The sequence below is a fragment of the Callospermophilus lateralis genome, chromosome 16 (genome assembly GCF_048772815.1).
Source record: "Callospermophilus lateralis isolate mCalLat2 chromosome 16, mCalLat2.hap1, whole genome shotgun sequence".
NCBI classification, from domain to species: Eukaryota; Metazoa; Chordata; class Mammalia; order Rodentia; family Sciuridae; genus Callospermophilus; species Callospermophilus lateralis.
In genome coordinates this window covers 38,596,386-38,614,955 of record NC_135320.1, presented here as the reverse complement: position 1 = coordinate 38,614,955, position 18,570 = coordinate 38,596,386, and the positions used below count along the sequence as shown (strand labels likewise).

The window sequence follows — 18,570 nt, the reverse complement described above, 5'->3', positions numbered from 1 at the left end:
ACCTTCCTCTACTATATTCAGTATTTTCCAAAGACCTATTCAAAACATTTATGTTTGAGTATTTTAGCTACACTTTAAGTAATGGTGAGATGATAATAAAAAAAATGCTTTAAAATATGTAAGTTTCTCATTAAATAGTTTACAAAGTAATGTATACATATTGAATGAATAAGCTAACACAGTGAGATCATAATGACTTGACTTTCATTTAAGTACTGATGTTTGATATTTAAATTTTCTATTTTCTTTGGATATTTTCCTCTATGTGTATGATATTCAAAATCCATATGTAAGTATGGAACATTTATTGTTTAATGTTCTATTCTTTTTGTTTTATATTTTACAAAAAGAAAATATTAATCTGCTAGTTTCTTTATTATTTCCTCTTTTTAGCTTCTTACTTTTAATAGTAAAGACAACACCTGGAAGGTATTACATAAAAACATAAAATAAAGTTCAGCATAAATGAGCTAAGTAAATATGTTAGAAATACATTAGAAATGCATATACTTTAAAGGATATTCCCATATTTTTGTGAGTTTGACAATTTCAAATGTTTCGTGGACTAGTCAATGAAGACCATGTATAAATTTTATTGAGTACTTTTAAAATAAAAAATATTTTAAAAACTTGATCCACTTGACAGCTGACATGAAGTTCTGAAAACTTCCTTTTTTATAACTGAAGTTGTAGATATAAAGCATTATACAATCTCCCAAATTTAAATAACTACTATAGAAATATTGTCTATTCCATATTCTGTTAATAATTGGTATGAGGCATATTGGTTAAAATCTTATCAATTATCTTCTTAAGATCATACTTAAGTGGCACCGTGAATTTGAGTATCAAGAATATTTTATTGTCAAAAGTTGCCTGCCAAGTGACAAATCAATTTATAGACTATATTGGAAAATATTACATCTTCATATTAATATCCATATCTTGGTAATGTAATTAATAGTGTAGAAACACTAAACCAGGGATATTTTTGTCTTTACAATAGTGTAGAAACACTAAACCAGGGATATTTTCATCTGATATACTGTTAGAAACAGAACAAAAACACTGATTACCTTCAAATTAAGTTTTTCTTTTTTCTTTTGGTACTTGGGATTGAATTTAGGGGCACTCCACCACTGAACACATCCCCTCCCTATTTTGTATTTTATTTATCGACAGAGTTTCACTTAGTTGCTTCGTGCCTCACTTTTTGCTGAGGCTGGCTTTGAACTCTTGATACTCCTGTCTCAGCTTCCCAAGCCACTGGGATTACAGAGTGTGCCAATGCGCCAGGCTCAAATTAATTGTGACCTTAAAGATGTAGCAATTTCTACATGTTGACATATTTACATACAAAACTGAAAAATTCATAAATTCAAATTCTAATTTATGTAGGATTTACACGAAATATGAAATGAAGATGTTTCTCAATGTATGATAGGATTATGGCCTGATCACACCATTGTAAATTGAAAACATTCTAAGTTGAAATGTTTTTAATACACCTAGTCTGTCAAGCATCATAACTAAGCCCTGACTACCTAAACATGCTTACAACACTTAATGCTAGCCTACAGTTAGGCAAAATTATCTAACTCAAAGTCTATTTTATAATAGTGCTTTGAATATCTATTGTCTATTAAACACTGTAGTAAAAGTGAAAAGAATGGTTATTCTCTAAGCACTAATCTGTTAAATTTAAATGAATCAACCTTTAAAGTAATCAAATATTTAAAACACAAAGTAGTCTTGAATATATACACACATACACATAAGTACATGTTCATAAACATAATTGGTTAAATAAAATTAATTCATAACACATAAAAGAAACACATTTGTTTATATCATGTATATACGTATGTACATGTGTATTTAAAACAGATATTTCCATTGCTTGTAACACATTATTTTATAATGAGGCCATGTCCAAAATCTATCTACCCCTGAAACCTTTAATGATTAGCTAATGAATTCAGTCTAACAATATTGGCTTGGAATTTAGGACAAACTTACTATGCTAATGGTTTATGATTTTTACTTGAAAGCTGAAGTTGTTTTATTTCCAGATAAACATGCAGAGACTCTATCCATTACAATAAATTATTGTATGCAATGGATTGACGTACAAGGTATTTACACATTAATTTTCCTTTTTGGATGACTTACTATTTAGATTAACAATATGAAACTCACCAATAGTCACACATCAAAAACAAACAAACAAACAAAAAACCTACACACGCACACACACACCAAACTATTTGAGTATTAACTAGATAATTAGCAGGATTTCCCAAGGCTTTTGTTAGATGAAGGGAATGTTAACAGTTTTCTATAAATTAAATTTGTCCTATCCCAGAAATCTCAACACTATAACTGAATAAAGAAAATGCCAACTGTTGCTCTTCAGGAAGGGGGCATCTCCAATTTATTTAGAAATCACGTATGAAATCAACAGCCTCATTCAATATCCTTACTGTCATTTTTGACAATGAGTCAGTGAGGTGTGACTATACATATGGTATGATTCAGAAAGAAAATAAGATGCAGCCCCAACAGCAAATTGACATTCCCCAGGTCGTGCAATCAGTAGTCGAAGAGTTGAAAATAGAAGTCCAATTCCCAAGGCATTGCTGAAGCCGAGTCTGACCACCTTGTCTCAGACTCTCCTGACACTGGCATCATCTTAGTGAAACATCATCTAGTGAGATTCAGAGTCATTTCAAAGCTTACTTTAATTTACATGGGGAGAGGTAGGAAAAAGAGTTCATAAGCATTTGAGAAAAGATGTGGTAATGATGTCTGGTTATAAATTGCATGGAGAATAAAAATCATAAAAATGAAAAACATTTATTTACTCTTACTTTGTATGTTTCAGAAATTACAGTGAATTCTCTTTAATGTTCTCTTCTTTAATATTCACAAGAACACTGTGATTTTCCTGTTTACACATTAGGAAACAGCTCACAAAGGTTAGGTAACTTATAAATCACCTAGCTAGTAAATGGCAGCAGGGAGATTAAAAGACAGATTCTGACAGAATTGGTTGTCAAAACCCCCCAAAGATGAAGAAGAAATAAAAAGTAAACAGAGAAAAGAAAGTGGAAATTCCAGGGATCAGCATAATTTGAAGATAATGCTTAGAGCTTTCCGACTGATCTTGAAAATAACCAAAAGCTGCCTGAGAATTCCAAGAAAAAATTATTAACAATTTGATCCAAAAAAACATTCATTTTACAATCAGATGTTCTGAGACTAACTCTAGTGCTTTGCTTCCAAACCATTATAATGCCACTCTATTTCATTTTGTTTATTAGGATAATGAAAATATTCAAATACTTTGCCTGAACAGTTTAGTGATTTTTCTAACATAACTAAATGCCAACTTTCATCCCTTTATTCAATGAATTGTTTAGTGTCAGATAATTTTATATTCAAATTTAACTTTTTTTTATGGTGAAATAGACTTCACAAAGCCCATGAATAAGTCACAGGTCCATTAGCTCAAATATGCATGAGGATGGAATAAATTTTCTCTTAATATTTTACTTTCTGTATGATTGTGATCCTCACAATAAATGAAATTGAAAAACACAGAGATAAAAGAACTTCTGACTAATACTTTATTATTGAAATATTATAATTTGTGCTTTGAAATTTCTGAGAGCCCTAATCTGTTGTAGTTGAAGGAAGAAGGGGAATGACATTGTTTTCCTGTCCTGGGTTCCTGTGCTTGTCTGGAACAGGTTAGTAACCATATGTCAAACTTTGATATGTCTCATGTCTAATTCTCATCTTATCAAACCTCATAAAGAATAGTCTTGAAAAGAAACAGGGAAGAGAACAGTCCAATCCATAATTCACTCTCACCATACCTACAAAATACTATCATGATGAATTTGTGTAAAATACCAATTTTTGTATCGAGAGGGAGATTTTTAAACATAAACGGTATTCATGCACTTGGTTCAATAGTATTTTTGTAAATATCTATGCTAAACAAAAGGACCATAGTGAGCCCTTGAGTTGCAGAAATTTTTTGCACTCTTGATATTTTACTGTTACAAAATAGCATTTTACATTTACTGAGTACTTATTACAGTAGAGATATTAATAAACTCATTAGAAATTTTAATATTTAGAAAATATACCAAATGCTACTGTTTCTTGCATTGCTTTAAAATTCTGTTGTCCTCTAATCTGAAGATGGAGGAATATATATATATATATATATATATATATATATTTTATAGGCTCACCAGCTGTTTCTTGGCTGACAGTTATAAATGGAGATTCCCAATATATATATCTTTATTCATTATAAAACCCTTCAATACTGATCAGCATGTGATTCTAATAAACATGGGCATGTAATAAAAAAATTAATGTCGGCCCCATTGTATATTTCAGCTGGATTCACTGTAGGAATGCACAAATATGACTAATGAAGGCAATTTTCCAGGAAGTTTCCCTTTCTTGAGAACCAGATGACAGATCAATGTGGATGACAGTGATTTGTCACAATATATTTTTGAGGGTAGTACTAATATAGTCTTCCCAGAATGAACCATAAACTACATTATTACATACCTTATAATTAGAAATCCATAAATATAATCTTCCTTTTCTAAAATATTGCTAGGTAACCACAGCTACTCTTTAAAATTTGCTAGTCCTTAAATCTGAAATTGGATTTAGATGAGTCTGACAGATTATTCCCAGTGATTCCACTGGGCAATTCAGATTCAAAATAATTTCTGCAAGTCCTATTATGCATAGAGGTATTGACATCCTAGTTGTTTTCCATTATTTTCAATAATCAAAGAACCTGAATGTGAAAGATCATGGAGAAATGTATAAGAAATGGTATTAAAGATATTACTGATTTTTCAGTACTTATTCAGTCAAATTCTACAGCATACAGCAGAAGGAATGCAGCAGGTTGTGTTGTGGTTATCATTGAAATGGCCAAAAAAATCTGACATTTTTAGCCTTGCCTGTCATAGCTACTGCAGTGCATTGTTTAAGAAGGTGTGGTCATGTTGTTGTTCAGGCAAATATCAGAATGCTTGTTTGTTTTCAGTCTCCTTTTCAAAGACAAAGATAAATAACAGAAGAAATGTTTACTAATAAGTCTCTCCATCCCAATCAACCAAAGAAAAAGCATACTTAAAATACTGTTGTGATATGTTTAGGATCAGCTATAGTATAGAATGTGTTTATCCATCTAAATAAGTATTCTGGCAACCCTTTAGTTTAAAGTAGTTTCTTAAATATATGGTTTGGGATATGTTGCTTCATACTTGCTCTTTTAGCATATTAATGTCTAATTTAAATAAAACATGATGCAATCTCCTGCAAGCCTTCTGTTTTTCCTCTCCTGCATAATGCTATCAAAACAGGCTTCTTATGAGCAGGGTGGTTAAGGTTTCCTAATTCTCTCCTTCATATATTCTGAATGCTCTGAAGTTTACCTTCAATAAAACAATCTGTTAGGTTTTAGTTATTCTATTTCAGGACAAATTTTCAAAGGACACACTAAAGGAAATCTAAGAAAAAATAGAAAATAATTACAATAAAGAAGGTATACCAAAATAGTAGAGTAAGCTAGATAAAATGACTCATTGCTGGAGTTTAAAAACTAAAGAAAAATAGGTTTAGATGTTTCTACTTTTCTACATTTTCATTACAAGACTTGATTGACATCACTGATGCACTTTGCAATATTTAGAAAGACCAAATGTGTAATTGAGAGACTTAAAATCTTTTAATACTTGTGCATAGTGTTTTTTCTCCATGAACTAGAAAATGAAAAAAAAATGAGACTATTTCTTGCTTAGATCATTTTAAATGAATTCTCTTATATTACCTGCATTCATTCTGAAGACAGTTTGAAATATTTCAGAACATACTGAAATATTATCTGTGGAAGAAAGTTATGATTCTATTTATATATTAATGTACACATTAATATATAAATGTTTGGGCATAATCTTTGACCCAACAATACCATTTCAAGTATTCTTCCAATAAAAGTAAAAGCATCAACATACAAGGATGTATATACCACTATTTCCATTACCACATAATGTGAAATCACAAAACAATTTTGAACCTAATGGATGTTTATCAATGGGGTTTGACTGAGTAAATTATAGCATACTTTAGTACACATTACTAGGCATCTATCAAAGACAATATGGTAATGTTACAGCTAGATGTCTTTAGATGTCTTTAATGTAGTAGAAAATATACTGAAAGTGTTTGCCATAAAAAATTATGGTGTATGAGATATATACAGTGTGTGTGTATGTGTGTGTGCAAGTGCGTGCATGTGTGTGTGTGTGTGTGTGTGTGTGTGTGTGTGTGTGTAATAGTATTCAAACTTAAAAAGTAATGAAATTTTGATACATACAACAGTGTGGATGAACTTTGAAAACATTATGCTAAGTGTAAGAAGCCAGATACAAAAAGACAATTACTGTATGATTCCACTTATATAGGGTACCTAGAATAGGTGAATACATAAGCACAGAAAGTAGAATAGAGGTTACCAGGGACTGAAGGACACAGAGAAAGATGAGTTGTTGTTTAGTGGATACAGAGTTACTGTTTGGGAAGATTCTGAAAATAGATAGTGTGATGATTGCACAACTCTGCAAATATTTAATACTAGTGAAGGTTATGCTTAAAATAGTCAAGTGTGTATATTAGTTTTAATATACATAAAATATGCAATATACAACCTACATATAAAAATATACACACTTTAAAATTTTCCCAGTATTTATATTTTGCTACAATAAAAATTGAAATATTATAAAATCTTCTATAAAGTACAAATACCTCATAGTGGCATATTATGAAACTTCTATAAAATCTCACTTATTTTAGTAGCTTATACAATTATCATATTTTAGCTACAAAGAAAGGTATTTGGGGAAAATGAAAAGAAAGCAACAGCTTAGGCTGTCCTCTGAGTTTTCTTTCTCCATCTCTCCATCTTATTTTCTTCTGGATGAATATCATTCTCATCATACCCCTTGGAAATATCCATATTAGCAGGAACCATGATAGCTAGTAGGAATCTCCTTAGTGTCAGCTAAGAATTTTAATGCATTTCTATGTTTCTAAGTTGATGTGTAGCTCTTTAGGATGGCAGCTGTTTTAGAACCTAGGATGAATATAATTTGTCATTCTTTCTTTAACTTGGCAAAAGCAAATATATTACTACAGACAGAATTACCAGAAATAAATAGTAACTTTGAGGCAGATACAAATCCATCTTAAGAGAAATGAATATATTTCAAAGTAGACTACACCAGTCAGCTGCTGGCAATGTTCTGCTACATATTTGGCAGTACAGTAAGTCTGAGAACTGTCTCTTTTTTTTGTGAAAATGGTTTTGATTGGAAACCCCTAAATAAACCATTTGGAATGTGTCATATTCAGAGCTCCTTCTAGGATGTCTTTTCCATGAATCAAGGTTCTCTGAATCACTGTTCTCACTGGCACTTGCTTCCCTGTCATCTCAGCTGTCTATGCCGATGCTAAAGAAGGGTTCTCAGTTCAGGTCCTAAGGCCCGGAGACAATTAGAAGAACCTCATACCAAACATGGGAAATGTGTGGGCTAATAAAAGACATGTGTTGTCAGAGAGGTCAAGGAAAACAGCCTTTAACCATTCATAAGGAGAGTTCTATTGAATGTGTAAATATCTTCTCTGGTATACAAAGTCATAGGGTGTGTGTATGTGTGTGAGTGTGGTTGGTATGTGTTTTGGGAGAAAATGCATAGCTTTTATTGTGTTACCTAAGGGAATGTTAACACCCAAAGTATACAAAAAACAAAAACACTAGAAAGATTAATCACCAAACAATTTGAAACTACTCTGATGGCTCTGACCTTAATGTTTTAAAAATGCTTTCCTTCACTCTGTTACACTTCAAAGAGTCACATGGTAATGTGGAAAGAATTCATGCCATTTAGATGACATCTCTGAACTTCAATTTTTTCAATATAAAATTAGCATGTAGTGGAAGCATTAAGTGCTATGCCAAAGATGAAGTCCCTACCTAATGCTTTGAAACAAGATAAGTGCTCATATGTATTAGGTGCCATTCCCTGTTTGAAATGCAAGCATATTGTAAGCAGATACAATATTTTCCTTAAAGTTTTATTTCTTTGTCCTTGCCATGCTTTTAATATAGATGAGCTAAATAAAAATAATAAATTTTGTTGAATATAGTTATTTGTACTTTCACTCTTACTATTAAATAAGGGTTTTATAAATTTTAAAATAAAAAAAGTAAATCAATACATGAACAAATATTGAGTGCCCCACTGATTTGAGGGAGAAGAGTAGGTAGATAGATATATATATGCCTCTGGGGAATAATTCATTTCTTCACTAAAATCAAATTGCTGAACAGCTACTATGTAATATAGCTAGACACTATACTATAAGTTGCAGGTAACAAAAAGTTTTCAGTCCCTGAGCCTGCTGTCTAGGGCTGTATCAGAAAAGCAGACAGAGTGTGTTCACATGAAAGCATAAACCAAGATAGAAAATACTATAGGAATTTAGAAAAAGGAAAAAAAAAAAAAAAAAAAAGCACACCTGACCACAGAAAAGAGGAAGGTGTGGAGAAAACTTCATGGAAGAGGCAATGCCAGATGTGAGCAGGGTTTCAACACATAGAGGGATGGGCTTAAGGAACAAATGAAGACATCCTTAGGCACACAATGGAAGGTATGACATCATGAAGCACACAATGGAAGTAAAGACCACTTGGTTTAGGCTGGGCATGGATTTCACAGGATTAGGAGAAACTATATGAAGAGGTATCATAGAGCTTCTTGACACATACTACTTGTTAATAAAACTGAACAGGATGAAATATTATAGAAATCTGTCAATTGAGAGGTCATTGGTAACTTTCAAAATAGTACATTCTCAGTGGAGGCACTGGTTGAAAAGAAATGGCATTTCTTTCTCAGCCTTACTATTATGTCTAATATTTTTTTTACTTTTACTTTTCAAAATCTCAAGCTAAGTCGATTTCAGTTATAGCTAATGGCAGTAATGCAGCACCAGAAAAATGTTCTTTTGTTATGAGACAGCAACTTTATCCCCTAAATTTGCAGTCTCTAAGCTGATCATAACATGGACCGTCTGCCAGACTAAATATTTTCCTGTGATTGGAAAGCAATAGATTGACTTCAATTCTATCTTGTCAAAACTACAAAAGTGCCTGCAGTTAATTTAGTATCTAATCATGCACATCATTCCATTTTTCATTTTGCCTTCATTTCCAAACACTAACCAATTAATTTTCCTCTCCCCATTTAAAGAAAAGGAAATGAAGTCATAAATCAGTTCCAGTCACAAAATCATACATATATTTCTGCTAAGGATTCTAAATTTAGAAACATTCCTCAAAATTATTTAATATAACAAGGTCCAAATTCAGAAACTCTTCCAATTTAATTATTTTTATTAATTATACCAAAATGAAATTTAAATTTTCTAACTTGTTTTCTTTCTTTCCAACAAGGCTTCTTCAACTCCAATCAATAACTTAGTGGAGTAAGCTTACCTGCAAAATTACTGGCAGCTATTATACCACCTTAAACAACACCAATCCATTAATCCTGACCCTATGTTTTGCCAAATAATGTAGTTTCTTTAGAAATAATAAAAATTACCAATTTCAAAACATCATTAGAATATTTTTATGCACTGGTCTTCAACAAAAAGATGACTCTTAACACTAAAGGAATATTTATTTTACTTCTAAGATCAATTTATAATCTATATTTCATATGCTTTTAGCTAATTTATTAAAAAGAATTATCCTATTAATATTTATCACTAATTATTTTTAAGAACAACAATTTATTTTGTCAAGCATTTTCATATTAGGAAGGAAAGGTGACAGAATAGCTGATTTTGTTTTTGATTTTGCTCTTTGTTACCTCTTCTTCTTGATGGTATGCCTGGGTCAAAATTCTAGGATCCCAAAATTTTAATATTGTAAACTCAAACCCATGCTCAACACATAATAATAACAATAGCATTATAATAATAACAGTAGAATAGCCTGGAGTTCTTCAAGATCCCAGGGGGGCAGTTCTTGAAGTGGGCCACTTTGTGGTGGGTTTTGCCTACCCTGTCCTCTCCCTTTACCTCATACTGAAGATGGAGACAAAGAAAAAAATTCAAATTTTTATAAAGGGTATTACATAAAAACAGAACTTGTGATTAGAAAAGCAATTTTAATATATAATAGAATGAACATGATTTTTCAGAACCAGTATGACTGTCTGAAAAGCTACATTGAAAAAGGAAGGTAAACAGAGGTACAATATTTTGCCATAAACTCTCTTTTTCATTGGTTCATTTTCATTTACTAAAATGAATTTACATTGCTGTTGAATTGCAATCTAATTTCAAATTTAAAGATAACAGTTCTCCTTTTAAATAGAATATTGGCACAAGACATGCCACAATCTGGCTTATCCCAATTGTTCTCTGTTGTCGAAGTGGTATAGTTGCAATCCCCATAACAGCCATCTTAACCATTTCACAGCATATTATTCAAATGTACATCCCTAGGTGGCAACAAGAATAAGAACTTGAGCTCAGTAGCAAGGGATCTGTGAGAGAAATCTTAGAACAAGTGACAGGAATCTGTTAATGAGGAGAAAAACTTAAGGATGTTCAAATAACCTGAGGCTTAGATTGAGCAGCTCCACTGGCTTTCTGACTGACTAATGAAGAAAGGCTCTCTGAAAACTCTTTTGAGGTTCTTGGGAATCCTAGGGAAAACACACTACTTGCTTTTTGGGCAACCCTTGTCCAAACCCCTAACAGCTATTTGTTCACACTCCATCTGGACTAACAATAGTTCAAGAAATACTGGATAGATTGGCATTTACATTTTTGTTTCTACCTATGCATAAGAAGCAGCTCCACACTCCAATATACTTTGTTTGTCCTCTCAAGCTTTCTGGTAGCCAGCCAGAGTGACTACAAGGAAGGGAGTTAGGGGAAACCATGTTGGTACTGGGCTAAAAGCAGAATATTTCATTCCATTTATTTGGGGGAAGGACATAGGTAAGGGTACATAGCAGCAATACTAAACAGGAAACCCCGTATGAGGCAATGCCCTTTCTGGGTCCTTGACAAAATTGGTCATGGAACTGAGACTATGGATATGAGCTGACAAGAACTGTCCTGTGAACCGACTATGGCATCCACGAAAAAGATCAATGAAATGATTGACAGAGGAGATGGTAAATGAAGGGAGAATGATGTCAAAAGCTGCTCAAACCAAGCTGAACTCCAGAAGATAAGGGAAGTTTTTCCTCCATCTAGAGATCTTTCTAAAGGCTCAGTATGGAGACAGGTGTTGTGACATTGAGATGAGCACAGAGTCAGTATGATACCTGGGAGGAGAGAGGACCCAGCACCATTGAAAGAGAGGGAAGATTTCTTTCTGGTTACTTCCCTAGGCTGCTGCCAGGAACCTGCTGCTCCAAGATCAGAAATAATCAATTGAAGATAGAAGGCAGAAAGGTTAAAAGAGCAGTTCAAATTATTTTACATTTTAAATCTTCTTCAGGATCTAAACGAATCTGGCATTGAAATGGTCGAACATTTTTCAAAAAGTATAGTGGCTGAACGCCGCCTTTGTTTGCCCAGTAACAGTGGTCCTCCAATCTCCAGCACTTGGCTGATTAACATTTCAATCCCAGTTGTTGCCCCTGTAGCGACTGCAGAATGCATCAGGGTTATTCCCCCTTCTTCCCCTGGACTGCAAACCCCATTATTAACCCAGCGGAAAGCACCGAGCAGTGTGGCCAAGGCTAATAATAGCCAGGCTGCTTACCTTTCCTGGATTGAGTCACCCAGTATCCCGGGCGCCGGGTGCCCGCGGCCACAGTCGCCGCGCGGGGCAATGTGCGTGGTCAGTTCCTGACCGCCCCTACCCAACCTGCCAGCTGCAGCTACAGCTCCCGCCGCCGAGCTCCGGGTGCATGAAGTCATCCTCCGCCGGATTACCACATTTCAAGCGAGCGGAGGGGGGAGAGGGATCTCATCCAGCTGCGGGGACAGACACCTAGAAACTATGCCCAACGAATGCTACCCTTTCGGGTTGCTGTTTTATTTTCTATTAATGCTTTCACAATCGCAACAGCACTGGACTGTGAACCAAAAGACAAGATCCAGAGAAACTTTCTCTGCAGAGCGTCCTTCCTCCAAGAGCTCCCCTGTCATTCTGGTTACATGGCCAGCTCCATTTGCCTGTGTGGGTTTCCCACCCTCTTCATCTTCCTTATCAGTATTGTTCATTTCGCTGAATTTGAGAGCTGGGATTGTCTTTTGAGATAAATGTTCAAATATTCAAAAAATATTTTAAATTAGCAATCGATCTTTCAAAACCCCTCTTAGCACGCTCCACCGCCCTCCAACACAAGCACATGTATACACAGAGCTAAACCACTCAAAATTATAAAAGCTGGGACCTCTCTAGCCCTCTTGCCTACGTAATAAATAGGGAATCTCCCTCAGGAGCGAAGTGGGGCCGACTAGAGAAAGCACCCACGGAAACAGAAAGGAGTCACCCCAGGATTTTGTTGCTGTTTATTGGTACAGTAGTGGGCAGATAGCTGTTCGCTCTAATACCCTTCATTCTCACCCTCCTCTGACCGCACCCCTAGCCATTACCAAACTGAATGGACTGCTCTGGCGACAACAGTAAAATTTGGAAACCAAGAGGCAGAGTCCACATTAACAGATGGCTGTAACTCATTCTTTCCTAAAGGATTTCTTAGAATTTACCTTAGAAATGAAATAAACATGTTTGCATACAAGGCCCCCTCCTTTCCTCTTTAAATTGGCACCAGCTATTATCAAGGTTATTCTCACCCCCTTTCCTTCTCTCTCTCCCCCTCTCTTTCTCTCTCTCTGTCTTCCTCCAAGTTCAGTCTTTTCTTTCTCAAATTACTGACCATTGGGCTGGAGATGTGGCTCAAGCGGTAACGCACTCACCTGGCTTGCGCGGGGCGCTGGGTTCGATCCTCAGCACCACATAAAAATAAGATGAAGATGTTGTGTCCGCCGAAAAATGAAAAATAAATATTTTTTAAAAAATTCTTTCTCTCTCTCTTAAAAAAAATACTGACCATATCAACAGTTTAAGGATTGTTTGTTAACAGAAAAAAGGGGCCTAGAATTTGCTATCTTGCAACTGAACCAGGGTTTCTTATCTAATTGAGTCATTTCCACGTTGGGAGGTTCCTTGAAACTAGGTCTCTGCGGTTGTTGGAGTTTTCTCATTTAACTTGTCTTTTTCTTGGAATTGCCCAATGCTAGGTCCAGGCCAGGTGCACCCTGGGCATTTGTCCAGCAATCTAAGGACTGTAGTTAGATCAGGGAAGCACCTTAACAAAGTGAAACTTTCCCACCCCTGAGTTTATGGGTTCCAAAATCAGAAGGTATTGTAGTCAAAATATTCTAGCAAAATTAAGAATTTTGAAAAATGGTACTACTTAGTTGATTTCTCTGAGACATATTTTCATAAAATCAAGTCATTAATATTACCATACAGCAGAGCCTTCCTAATCTACATCAAAGTGGTATGTGAATACACTTTGGGAGTGTGGAACTAGGATGGCAAAATTATATATTTAGTTGTACTAATCTCTAACAAACTTAGTATTTAGCATGTTCTTTAAATATAAATGTAATCAAAAAACCTCTCTAGGCTTCTTGCCTACCTAATAAATAGGAAATCTCCCTCAGGAGCGAAGTGGAACCGACTAGAGAAAGCATCCACAGAAACAGAAAGGAGCCACCCCAGGATTTTGTTGCTGTTTATTGGTACAGTATTAATATTAAGGAATTAATGAAAGCTGGGACCTCTCTAGTTCTCTTGCCTACATAATAAATAGGGAAGCTCCCTCAGGAGATTAATATTAAGAATACCTCATTAATATTAAGAATACCTGTGACATTGTCATCCATAAAAATTGTAGGTAATTCCTTGTTGAAGTTTTCATAAGTATTTCAGAATAATAGTACTCTAATGTTAGAGGAAAAAGTAATCATCATTGCCTTTTAAATTTTTATCTAATAGACTATATTTTAGATGGTTTCAATTTACACAAAAAATGAAAAATAGTAGAGTGCTCCCATATATACCAATTTCTTCTATTAACATCTAACTTTAGTATGGTAACTATAACAATTAAGAAGCTAATGGTGGTTCATTATCATTAAGTAAAGTCTATATTCAAGTTCCTCTGATTTTTATTTAATGTCCCTAATTATGTTGTTTGTTTCCATTCAGGATAACACATTATGTTAATTTACCATGTCTCCTTAGGGTTCTTTTGGCTGTGATAGTTTCTCAGACCTTTGTTTTTGACAATCTTGATAGTTTTTTTTAATAATTTTTTTTTTTAGTTGTAGATAGACACATACCTTTATTTTAATGTGGTGCTGAGGCTCAAACCCAGTGCCTCACAGGTGCTAGGAAAGCGCTCTGCCTCTGAGTCATAACCCCAGCCCAATCTTGATAGTTTTGCAGAGTAGCAGTCAAGTATTTTGTACGATGTCCCACTATTGCAATTTGGTGCTTTTCTTGGAGAAGACTGTGGTTATGGGTTATTGAGAGGATGACCCCAGAGGTAGAGTACCCTTTTCACCACATCATATTGAGATCATTACAATCAATGTGACTTATGTCTGTTGTTATTGACCTCGCTCAGCCACTGTTTGCTATGTTTCTCCATTGTGAAGTTATTGCCCATTCCTTCTTTAGTGTATTTCTTGGAAGCAAGACACTATTTGAAGGGCAAACCTAAGGAGTAGGATTGTATTTAAGGATGAAGTATGTGCATCAAGTATTTGGATTTTTTCTGCATAGAATTTTTGTCTATTCTCCCCTAAATATTAATTTGTTAAATTATCTGTTTATGTCAATATAGATTTGTGGATATGTATTTTGTTCTTTAGGTAATATCCATATCATTTATTTTGTTTTTCAAATTATTCCAGCATGGGCCATTGGGAGCTCTTTCAGTTGGTATCTGTGTTTCTTTAACTTACCTCTTTGATTTGTGTGTGTGTTAACAGTTCTTTGTGATTTAATTATGTGTGGGAAATTTCAATGGTAGTATAAGATATTCCAGGCTAATCTTGTATATTTTCTAGCCATTCCTAGAATTATCCATTTCTCCAAGGAACCCTGGTTCCATTTACTGGAGAATGAATACAAAGATCTGGGTTCTAGGTACATTCATTGCTACTGGGTATTGTTTTGTTTAGGTCTTCTTAACGAATAGAAAAAATATATATGTGTTTACTAACCCATGTTTATAGACATATTTAACTATTTTTTATGCAAATGTCTGTGTCCAAATGTCTGTGAACTAAGTATGAATACATACTGGTATATCCATATCCAGCTCTAATGCATTAACACAGAGATCATTCTAGCGACTTCCCCCATCATTCCTGTCATCTGCTATGTTTTCATATAATTGTTTAATTCTGGTGTATAGGTTTAACAGCATCAGAATTATTAATCCATTCCCCTAATGTCACATAGTTTTAAAAAGTATAGCAGTTAATAGAAACACTGCTGTAATTATTTAATGAGTTTAAGTGCTCTTACATTTTTAGATCAAAAATTTATTTCATAAACACTTTATTAAACTTTAAAATTATAGTTTTCTTTGCAATTCTATGTACTGTATTTTATGCATTTAAATTTATTGAGAGGAGTTACATAGGCTTTCCAAATGGACAAAGGTCCATGTGAAAACAAAACAATAAGATTAAAATCCCAATGTAGAATTGCTGTGAGAATAAAATGAGATTATGTGAAATTGCTTAGTGCAAACTTTAAGGGCAGTGCACATTCTACGAATGCTATTCTTGCAAGTTGGACAGGTTTTCATCTCTAAGTTCTAGGTACTTTTGAAGAATGAAATTACTCAGTCTAAACAATTTCTAACTGAGTTGAAAGAATTGCTAGGGATCTGGTGTTGAAAATAAAGGCCCATATAAAGTCAAAGGGAGGGAGGATGAGAAAGGGAAGAGAATGAGAAACTTGGAAGGCTAGAGGTTTTGCAGTTGAACTTCAGCCTTGGGTGAGGATTCTTACACACACAGCCTGACATTATCTCTATTTTGAAGTGAGGAGAACAGGCTAATATCCAGATTTGCTCAAAGAGTGAAAGATGTTGGTTATTATCTTCATTTTGTCTGAGGCAGTGGGCAGTGCTGTGACTTGGGACAGCCCCAGAATATGTTTTCTTATCCTCTCTAGTACAGTTTCCATTGTGTGAAACCAGAAACTGGAGGCATAGACAGTTTCTCATGGGAACGCAGACCTGTCATGGAAGGGAATCAGTATATTGATGACATTATGGAAAAGACAAAAATCAAAGACATGAAATGGTCATGTTTAACTGCTTCAGATAGTACAGTGTGGTAAGAGGCATAGGGAAACTGTAAAGAAAAGGAAAAAGAAGTAGAAAATGTTTTATTTAAACATATAGAGGTTGAATTTGTCTTCTTGGAATTTGACATTCAGCAATATGTCACGTAATTTAAAGTACAAAGAGTAGGGTGTTATGAAAGAGGTATTTTTATTTTTTACTTTATGACTTTTCATTGCACAGTCCTTTTTAGACACTAAACTTTAGATCTTGACTTTGAGGTCTGTAGTGTTTCCTTTCTGGTAGTCTGAAATTAGAGATCAAATGACCTACTGATGCCAGGAGTCCCAGCAAGGGACAAGGTGAAACCAGAGCCACAGGACAGGGTCACCATTTAGAATTGGCCTTTGTGTTATAGGAGTCCTTCCAGAGGGGCTCATTTAAATGCAAATATCCTATCTGAAAGGGTAGCGAATATCTCATTAGCGGCCATTAACAATTTAGCAGAGATTAGCTTCTCAGATTTATTATTGAGAGGAGTTGTCCCGGTGATTTGGCCCCAGCATCTGTCACAGGATTGACTGCCAGGTCTCCTGCTCTCATCACTCTGTAGGGATCTGCCTAAAGCTGGGAGCTTGGTTTTCTAAAGAATTGAGCACTTTACCCTTGACAATCAATTGATTTATGTGAAAGGATAAGAGGAAGATTCCTGTAAAAATGTATACAGTGTAGTTCAGGGATAGCAAGGTTAACAGAACAGGTATATTCAAGTAAATATAGATAGAGTAAGAGTTTTATATATTAGTGTGAAAGTAATGATACAAGGTAAAATTATCATTTATATGAAGACTGGTATTTGATTCTGAAGAATAGAGTATATGACAGAAATAGGACAATGAAAGGGGAAATGACAACAAAACAGAAATTTCGGCTTGGAAGAGGTCAAGGTGCAACTCCCTTCAGTTGTCCTGAATCCGGGTTAATCCATCACCAGCCACCTCCACCACACTGCCCAAGTTTGACCCCAGTGAAATCAAAGTTGTGTACCTGGGGTGCACCAGTGGCGAGGCTGGTGCCATGTCTGCCCTGGCCTCCAAGATCAGACCTCTGCGTCTGTCTCCCACAAAGGTTGGTGATGACATTGCCAAAGCAACTGGTGATTGGAAGGATCTGAGGATTACAGTGAAACTAACTATGCAGAACAGACAAGCCTAGATTGAAGCAGTACCTTTTGCCTCTGCCCTGATCATAAAAGCCCTCAAGAAGCCACTAAGAGACAGAAGGAAACAGAAAAACATTAAACACAGTGGAAATATCACTTTTGATAAATTGTCAACATTGCCCAACATTTACATCACCAAAACTTTAGCTAGAAAACTTTCTGGAACCATTAAGGAGATTCTGGGGACTGCCCAGTCTGTGGGTTGTAATGTTGATGGCCACCATCCTCATGACATCATAAATAACATCAATAGTGTTGCAGTGGAGTGTCCAGCTAGTTAAGAAATACATGGGAGAATTTCTTTTCCACAGTTAAGTACATGGGAGAATATTTTAATAAAGGATCATCTGACAACCAAAAAAAAAAAAAACAAAACAAAACAAAACAAAACAGAAACTGTTTCTTTAGTCATTGCTAAAAAATCCACCTTGTTTTTTACTGGTAAGGAGTTGAGATAAAAGACCAGACTTATATAATACAGCTACTATGGAGTAATTTATCTGATTGGGAAATGTATATTTGCCTAACTGAAATGATCAAAGGGGCAACTGTTACCATAAGGTGTTAAAAAGGTAAGCAAGTGAGAGACCATTAAGTGAGTTTTGAGGAATTAATTTGTTTTCAAACTTGTTAAATGTGTGCTCCTGATGAGATCTTGGTGGCCATGTGAAATAGACAATGGGATATACTAGCATGAAATTCAGGGGAAAGATGTCATGAATGCAGAAAAAAAATTGTGGACCATCATAATATTTAAAATTTTTAGACTAGATGAAATCACTTTGGAAGTTAGTATATGATGCTAGAGGACTGACCCATGGGACACTTGATCTGGAGGATCAAGCAAGAGTATGAAGAAGTGACCAGGAATAGGTAGAACAGTCCCAG

The 18,570-nt window shown here is 34.7% G+C and overlaps 1 protein-coding gene and 1 pseudogene across 1 annotated transcript in view; one reads left to right on the top strand and one right to left on the bottom strand.

The window, feature by feature from the left end:
- Positions 1 to 12,013, bottom strand: part of Pkia (cAMP-dependent protein kinase inhibitor alpha) — an 88,188-nt gene extending 76,175 nt beyond the window's left edge. The window contains exon 1 of the mRNA XM_076836133.1: positions 11,900 to 12,013. The gene's annotated coding sequence lies outside the window, so the exon portion shown is untranslated. The remainder of the gene's footprint in view (positions 1 to 11,899) is intronic.
- On the top strand, positions 11,258 to 18,042 carry LOC143381940 (uncharacterized; annotated as a pseudogene).
- The last annotated feature ends 528 nt before the right edge of the window (positions 18,043 to 18,570 follow it).